Below are 9779 nucleotides of genomic sequence, written 5' to 3' on the forward strand. Positions count from 1 at the left end.
GGACAAATTCACTTATATGTTTATTATAGTAGTCAAGGTTTTGTATTTGGTCCCATATTCGATCCCATATTCCTAGCACACAATGACTACATCAAGCTTGTAAATACAAACTTGTTGTATGCATTTTCTGTTTGTTTTGGTTGTGTTTCAGATTACAGTAAATTCGGAAAGTATACAGACCCCTTGAACTTTATACATTTTGTTACGTTACAGCTTTATTCTAAAATGGATTAAATTGTTTTTTTTCCCCCTCATCAATCTACACACAATAACCCATAATGACATTGCAAAAACAGCTTTTTTTAGACATTTTTGCAAATTAAAATTAATCAGTACTTTGTTGAAGCACCTTTGGCAGCGATTACAGCCTCGAGTCTTCTTGGGTATGAGGCTACAAGCTTGGCACACCTCCCATTTGTGCCTTCTCTGCATATCCTCTCAAGCTCTGTCAGGTTGGATGGGGAGCGTCGCTGCACAGTTATTTTCAGGTCTCTTCAGAGATGTTCGATTGGGTTCAAGTCCGGGCTCTGGCTGGGGCATTCAGAGGCTTGTCTCAAAGCCACTCCTGCGTTGTCTTGGCTGTATGGTTAGGGACGTTGTCCTGTTGGAAGGTGAGCAGGTTTTCACTTTGCTCCGTTCATCTTTCCCTCAATCCTGACTAGTCTCCCAGTCCCTGCCGCTGAAAAACATCCCCACAGCATGATGCTGCCACCACCATGTTTCACCGTAGGAATGGTGACAGGTTTTCTCCAGACGTGACACTTGGCATTCAGGCCAAATAGTTCAATCTTGGTTTCATCAGGCCAAAGGAGCTTGTTTCTCATGGTCTGAGAGTCCGTTAGATGCCTTTTGGCAAACTCCAAGCGGGCTGTCATGTGCCTTTTACTGAGGATTGACTTCCGTCTGGCCACTCTACCATAAAGGCCTGATTGGTGGAGTGCTGCAGAGATGGTTATCCTTCTGGAAGGTTCTCCCATCTCCACAGAGGAACTCTGGAGCTCTGTCAGAGTGACCATAAGGTTCTTTGTCACCTCCCTGATCAAAGCCCTTCTCCCCGATTGCTCAGTTGGCCGGGCAGCCAGCTCTAGGAAGAGTCTTGGTGTTTCCAAATTTCTTCCATTTAAGAATGATGGAGGCCACTGTGTTCTTGGGGACCTTCAATGCTGCAGAAATGTTTTGGTACCCTTCCACAAATCTGTGCCTTGACACAATCCTTTCTCAGAGCTCTACGGAGAGCTCATGGCTTGGTCTTTGCTCTGACATGCACTGTCAACTGTGGGACTTCATATGGACAGGTGTGTGCCTTTCCAAATCATGCTCAATCAATTGCATTTACCACAGGTAGACTCCAGTCAAGTTGTAGAACCATCTCAAGTATGATCAATGGAAACAGGTGCACCTGAGCTCAATTTCGAGTCTCTTAGCAAAGAGTCGGAAATTTTCCAAATCTAAAAACTTCTTTTCGCTTTGTCATTATGGATTATTGTGTGTAGATTGATGAGGAAAACATTTAATTGAATCAATTTTAGAATAAGGCTGTAACATCACAAAATGTGGAAAAAGTCAAGGGGTCTGAATATTTTCCGAATGCACTGTATTTTATGCCCAATAGAAATTAATGGAAAATATGGTATTTTGTCATTTTGAAATCACTTTTATTGTAAATAAGAATATAATATGTTTCTGAACACTTCTACATTAATGTGGATGCTACTATGATTGCAGACAATCATGAATTAATCATGAATAATGATGAGTGAGAAAGTTACACAAGCACAAGACAATAACAGGAGAGGTTAGTATATTTTGGGGGGGTTATTCTATTTATGTCTCTAACTTTATCAATCTTCATTATTCAAGATTCATTCACGATTATCCGTGATCATGGTAGCATCAAAGTATTTAAACATATTATAATCTTATTTGCTATAAGTGCCTCCAAAATTTCACAATACATTTTTAACCATTAATTTCTGAAACACAACCAAATCAAACTGAAAATGCATCCAACAAGTTTGTAGAGTAAAAGCTTGGTATAGTCATTGCATACCAGGAATACAGGACCAAATACAAGACTTTTGACTACTTTAATACACATATAAGTGTATTTTCCAAATACTAATGACACCTTCATATGGGGGGACTAGATACATAAAGTGCTTTCATTTGTAAACGGTAAAATAGATATGTATGAAAATACCCTAAAATAAAAGGTGAAATTCTGTCCCCTTTGCCTCATATGAAACATTTGATCTCAAATCTAAAATGTTGGAGTATAGAACCAAAAAGTATAGAAAGCTTCACTTTCCAAATACCTTTTTAGAGGAGTGTATGTAGCTTAGTCTCAGATCAAATTAAGTGTTGAAAGATGACGCATTCATGGCTTTCATATAGAACCAGACTTAGTATAGTATATTTAAGCAATAAGGCACGGGGGGTTGTGGTATATGGCTAATATACCCCGGCTAAGGGCTGTTCTTACGCATGGCGTAAAGTGGAGTGCCAGTATACAGCCCTTAGCTGTGGTATATTGGCCATATACCACAAACAACCAAGGTGCCTTATTGCAATTATAAACTGGTTACCGATGGAATTAGAGCAGTAAAAATAAATGTTTTGTCATACCCATGATATACCGCGACTGTCAGCCAATCAGCATTCAGGGCTCAAACCACCCAATTTATAATATATCGTATACCACGAGTATAAGAAAACAATTACTTTTACTGCTCTAATTACATTGGTTACCAGTTTATAATACCAATAAGGCACCTCGTGGGTTTGTAGTATATGGCCAATATACAGACCATGGCTAAGGTCTGTATCCAGGCACTCCGCATTGCGTTGTGCTTAAGAACGTCCCTTAGCCATGGTATATTGTACCAAATACCACACCACCCCTCGGGCCTTATTGCTTAATTAGACAGCATTTCATGTTGGTTATTCTGGTAATGAATGCCCATTTTGTTGAGAAGAATGCATGGGTAAATTTACTAACTTAAAAATACTACTGATTGTGTCAAAAAAATAGTGTAATCATTACCCTGAAGCAATATCAGTACATGGTTAAAATATTGTCTCTTAAAGATGAATTTCAAAAGAAGCAACACCCAAGATGATATTTATTGAATCCTAATTACCAGCATAATACATTTCACACCATTGTTTTGAATGTTCTCTTGACGTCCGTCCGTCTGTCGCCCACCGGCGGGCGGGTGAACCCTATAACACACCGCGCTGACAGCAAGCGAACGAACACTGAACGAACGAACCCCGACTATGCAAACCTACAATCTGTCTAGTGATTTTTCCCTTTTACAGATGCCGTAAAATATACTGGCACACTTGTATGACTACATATTTTTGGTGTTGACATGTTTATTTGTTTGATTAATAACTGCACAGGACCAAGTAAAAAATGACCTGTAATAAATTATCTAAAATTCAAATGAATTTGCTTGTAGGCAATGTTTCTCGTTTACTGTGTAATTTCTCACCTGTGGCAAGTAGCAGGTGCCTACAGGGTAAAAATAGCTATTCAAGAAGTTTTGAAAAAACAGAATGTTCTTCTCCATTGCACTCCTTTGTACAGGTCAAGGGTGCCAATATATCTGACCGCATCTGTAGCTAGTTAGCTGCTGTTATTCTACATCTAAACGGATGAATACTTCTATTCACTTCTACAACATTCTATTTTAGGCTTGACCTTTGTTTATAGGTCCTCAGTGTGCTTGTGTTATGAGCACTGTCTGTCAGACTGAAGGAATGGCTGGGCACCTTACCACTGTCCTGCTGTTAAAATGTGTAACCTGACCCTCCTATGTGATTTAAAGACTGAACTATCATTAGAATATCCATGCAACTGTTCTGCCTGGAAGGTCATAGAGAACTCAACTCATGTCAGCTGATGACAATTCCGAATTCATAAGCATGACGTGATTAAGGACACAGAGAGCAAGTCATAGTGTCCCCTGCTATTATGCTGACATTTTGTGCTCCTACGTAAAAAATGTAGGAGCACACAAAGACATTTAGGAGCACAATGAAACGTATTTGAGGTAGTATTTTAATGATAAGAATTGTCAGCAATTACAAAATACAGGGTTAAGCACCAGAAATAAATATTTTTAAGATTGAGAATATAGCCTACATTAGGCCTTTATGAATCCTAGCTACTTTTGAAGCAAAAGTCCCGATGAATGAAGTAGTTTTAGAACTGCCCATGACATTGTGAATGAATGTATGAATGTAAAATGCAGTCCGCCAACAGAAAAAAAATGTTCTGCCTCCTAACTTTGGAACGGTTTTCTCTGTAATAATTGTGCAACCACGACTGTCACGAATATGCTCAATTTATTCTCTATACTACTCAAAGGCTGAGGTACAGCGAAGCCTAATCATTATCTGTGTGTGGTTTTTTTCTAGGCGCACTCGTGCTCCCAAACAGAAATTCCAGGTCAGGGAGTAAATATTTAGGAACATACAGTTGACGTCGGAAGTTTACGTACAACTTAGCCAAATACATTTAAACTCAGTTTTTCACAATTCCTGACATTTAATCCCAGTAAAAATTCCCTGTCTTAGGTCAGTTAGGATCACCACTTTATTTTAAGAATGTGAAATGTCAGAATAATTGTAGAGAGAATTATTTATTTCAGGTTTTACTTCTTTCATCACATTCCCAGTGGGTCAGTAGTTTACATACACTCAATTAGTATTTGGTAGCATTGCCTTTAAATTGTTTAACTTGGGTCAAACATTTCAGGTAGCCTTCCACAAGCTTCCCACAATAAGTTGGGTGCATTTTTGCCCATTCCTCCTGACAGAGCTGGTGTAACTGAGTCAGATTTGCAGGCCTCCTTGCTCGCAAACACTTTTTCAGTTCTGTCCACAAATGTTCTATAGAATTGAGGTCAGGGCTTTGTGATGGCCACTCCAATAACTTGACTTTGTTGTCCTTAAGCCATTTTGCCACAACTTTGGAAGTTTGCTTGGAGTCATTGTCCATTTGGAAGACCCATTTGTGACCGAGCATTAACTTCCTGACTGACGTCTTGAAATGTTGCTTCAATATATCCACAAAATTTTCCTCCCTCATGATGCCATCTATTTTGTGAAGTGCACCAACCCCACCTGCAGCAAAGCACCCCCACAACATGATGCTGCCACCCCCATGCTTCACTGTTGGGATGGTGTTCTTCGGCTTGCAAGCCTCCCCCTTTTTTTTGTTTTTGTTTCATCAGACCAGAGGACATTTCTTCAAAAAGTATGACTTTTGTCCCCATGTGCAGTTGTAACCTGTAGTCTGGCTTTTTTATGATGGTTTTGGAGCAGTGGCTTCTTCCTTGCTGAGCGGCCTTCCAGGTTATGTCGATATAGGACTCGTATTTATATCGTAATATATTTTATTTGGAATGCTAAGCCAGACAAAATTAAACTAAAATATACTGATTAATAAATAAATAAAACATTCTTTATGGATAATTCTTTTTTTAAAATATATTAATTTTTATATTAATTTTCTTTATACCAGGGAGCTAGTTTCTTATGAGAAATGTTTTTAGTTTTTAGGATTGCAACTGCATCTAGGGTATCGCAAGGTTAAATTGAGTTCCTCAGTTAGGTGGTTAACTGATTTTTGTCCTCTGACATCCTTGGGTAGACAGAGGGAGTCTGGAATGACATCAAGGAATCTTTGTGTTGTCTGTGAATTTATAGCACGACTTTTGATGTTCCTTGGTTGGGGTCTGAGCTTGCAAGGGAATGCTGGGGAGATTATTTGTTGCAATTGCAAACGTAATAAAATGGTGGTCCGATAGTCCAGGATTATGAGGAAAAACATTAAGATCCACAACATTTATTCCATGGGACAAAACTAGGTCCAGAGTATGACTGACAGTGAGTAGGTCCAGAGACATATTGGACAAAACCCACTGAGTCGATGATGGCTCCGAAAGCCTTTTGGAATGGGTCTGTGGACTTTTCCATGTGAATATTAAAGTCACCAAAGATTAGAATATTATCTGCTATGACTACAAGGTCCGATAGGAATTCAGGGAACTCAATGAGGAACGCTGTATATGGCCCAGGAGGCCTGTAAACAGTAGCTATAAAAAGTGATTGAGTAGGCTGCATAGACTTCATGACTAGAAGCTCAAAAGACTAAAACGTCGTTTTTTTATTTGTAAATTGAAATTTGCTATCGTAAATGTTAGCAACACCTCCGCCTTTGCGGGATGCACGGGGGATATGGTCGCTAGTTTAGCCAGGAGGTGAGGCCTCATTTAACACAGTAAATTCATCAGGCTTAAGCCATGTTTCAGTCAGGCCAATCACATCAAGATTATGATCAGTGATTAGTTAATTGACTATAATTGCCTTTGAAGTAAGGGATCTAACATTAAGTAGCCCTATTTTGAGATGTGAGGTATCATGATCTCTTTCAATAATGACAGGAATGGAGGAGGTCTTTATCCTAGTGAGATTTCTAAGGCGAACACCGCCATGTTTAGTTTTGCCCAACCTAGGTCGAGGCACAGACACAGTCTCAATGGGGATAGCTGAGCTGACTACACTGACTGTGCTAGTGGCAGACTCCACTATGCTGGCAAGCTGGCTAACAGCCTGATGCCTGGCCTGCACCCTATTTCATTGTGGAGCCCTGTCTATGTTTGAGCCCTGTTAGAGCCCTGTCTATGTTGGTAGATAAGATGAGAGCACCCCTCCAGCTAGGATGGAGTCCGTCACTCCTCAGCAGGTCAGGCTTGGTCCTGTTTGTGGGTGAGTCCCAGAAAGAGGGCCAATTATCTACAAATTCTATCTTTTGGGAGGGGCAGAAAACAGTTTTCAACCAGCGATTGAGTTGTGAGACTCTGCTGTAGAGCTCATCACTCCCCCTAACTGGGAGGGGGCCAGAGACAATTACTTGATGCCGACACATCTTTCTCGCTGATTTACACGCTGAAGCTATGTTGCGCTTGGTGATCTCTGACTGTTTTATTCTAACATCGTTGGTGCCGACGTGGATAACAATATCTCTTTACTCTCTACACTCGCCAGTTTTAGCTTTAGCCAGCACCATCTTCAGATTAGCCTTAACGTCGGTAGCCCTGCGCCCTGGTAAACAGTGTATGATCGCTGGATGATTCATTTTAAGTCTAATACTGCGGGTAATGGAGTCGCCAATGACTAGGGTTTTCAATTTGTCAGAGCTAATGGTGGGAGGCTTCGGCGTCTCAGACCCCGTAACGGGAGAAGTAGAGACAAGAGAAGGCTCGGCCTCTGACTCCGACTCGTTGCTTAATGGGAAAAAGCATTAAGTCAAAGGTTTGGACACACCTACTCATTCACAGGAAGGCCAGGAAGATCAAGGTCCTCAGCCACCCAAGCCATGGGCTGTTCCCATGGCCTGTTTACAATTGTAAATATGTATATGTTATTATTTTAATGATTGTTTTCATTCACTTCTATTTTTGACCTGCACTGCATAGCTTATGAATTTCACTTTAGCCTGCAATTACATTTCCGACCCTGTACATATGACTAATAAACTAAACTATAGAAGTACCCGCCCTGAGACCACCTACATAAAATACTTGGATGACACTTTTATTCTTGACACATCCAATTCTGGAAAGTTTGACCTCTGGTGTAAGAAGAACATCCTTGAACATCCAAATACCTCATCATCGACTTTAGAAAGGTTCCATCAGCTCCAGAGACCGGAGCATAAAACAGGTGGAGGAGTACAAACAGTACCTCGGTGCACTAAAAAACTTGGGAGCCAACAGTGGGCGAGTGTAGTAAAAAATGATCATTCCATACTGTATTTGCAGAAGCTAAGAAAGTTGAATGTGAATCAATCCGTTTTTCAGTCCTTTTTATAGATGTGTTATTGAGCTTGTCATCACATTTAGTATAGTCGTCTGGTTTGGCTCGGTCACATGGGCAAGTCAGAATAACATAGAGAGAGTTGTGCTGGTCAGTGAAAAGATTGTAGGGGGAAAAGATCTTGCAAGAGGGGAACAAAAATTGCTGTGGATCAAGTACACATCTACTGAATAATCAATGTGTAATAGTACTTCATTAAGTGTGCAGTTTTCAGGTCTTTACCTCTTAAAACCAAGAGAGCCACTAACAGTTTTTTACCGGTACCTGTATGGCTGTTACTGTACTGTTACTGTACAATTCTCTATAATTATTATTACGTGATTAAACTAATCATGTAAATGTAATTAACTAGGAAGTCAGGGCACCAAGGAAAATCTTCAGATTACAAAGTTATAATTTTCCTAAAATAACTTTTCAGATATTTTAATATCTGACCAATTAGTCTTCTAATTAATGAATTATTCTTTACCTCACGTTAGTCTCATTCCAAACTCTGTAAATTGTAGGTTATCTGCATGAACCCAGCATTCACTATGAATCATCCATACATCAATTGTCTTAATAATTTATTTACTAACCAACTAAATTATCATTGAAATGCATAACAAACAAACAAACAGTAGGTATGGTTACAATGAAATGATAGGGGATGTGCCCTAGTGGGTTAAACCGGTATGGCGGCTTGGTAGACAAAGGGACTGAGAAGGGCGCGAAAGACAAAAGATACTACATAGTTGATAATCATATTGATAGAAATATTTGCAATCAATATATATATATTTAGGCTCAGTGTGTCTTCGTGATCTCTGTTGGAATCGTCCATCTTTATGTTGGAAAGTTCATCTGAACTTCTCTTTGTGTCCCTGGAGTCCTTTGTGAATGGATACTTCATAGTCCCATTCAGAAATGTTCTTATAGAATAGATGTTCCGGCGGTTGTCGGTCTTCGCATTCAGTCGACATAAATTCTAGCTGCAGACTAGCAATTAGTATCGAAGATTTGCTCTTATTTTGTCAGTATCGATAGTCTGAGTTTAACCATTTCCACCAGTGTAGCCAATGCGCCACGTGGTTTGGTTAGAAATTCATTAACCGAGGAATACATGGTCTCTGCTCAAACCTTAGCCCTCTCGGTAATCGAGGTACGCTTGTTCTCAAGGGAATTTGTTTTTTTATTCGGAAATGCAGAAAAGGCTGTCTCATGACGTCAGATCAATGTCTGTGCTCATGGGGCGAGCCAATGACTTAGTTAACTTTAAAGGGAATTGGATTCTCTGTCATTAAACAGTTTAAAATCACATTACAAAATTTCACAAATTGTTTCATCTTTACTCATTCATTTTATACAATAATTAGATGCAAATCTCATAACGGAGACTCTTGTATAAACAGAATTATGGTAATGTAGCTGTATTGTCTCTCGTGAGGTCACAAACATTAGACAAAATGGACCGGTCATAGCTCGATTCTCCACCGACCGTATACACATTCTCCAAACATGGATATTGTTCAGTTCTCAAGTTCTGTGAGGTAGAAGAAGTTCCTTTGTTCTACTGTGAACCCTCTCTCTATACCGCATGGCCGGGGGGCAAGAGAGTCTCCTCAGGAATTTACGACCTGAGATAACAGAGCCTGGGTGTAGGGGGAAGAGAGAGGTAGTGAGAGAGAGTTGGTGCTTGCTATAGCCAAAGAGGGCCACGTCATGACACAGTATTCTTAAAAATATATACAATGTGAATAATAGTATGGCTGTTGGACATCAAATACTTACAAAGCGATTGAGGAAGAAGCTGTCATCATACATGACATGAGGGAATTTGCTAATTATAACCAATATCATTATTTTGATTAAAAGAACTGACCTGGGAGCTGGCATCACAACTCTTGGAC

The sequence above is a fragment of the Oncorhynchus tshawytscha genome, linkage group LG29, assembly GCF_018296145.1.
Source record: "Oncorhynchus tshawytscha isolate Ot180627B linkage group LG29, Otsh_v2.0, whole genome shotgun sequence".
NCBI classification, from domain to species: domain Eukaryota; kingdom Metazoa; phylum Chordata; class Actinopteri; order Salmoniformes; family Salmonidae; genus Oncorhynchus; species Oncorhynchus tshawytscha.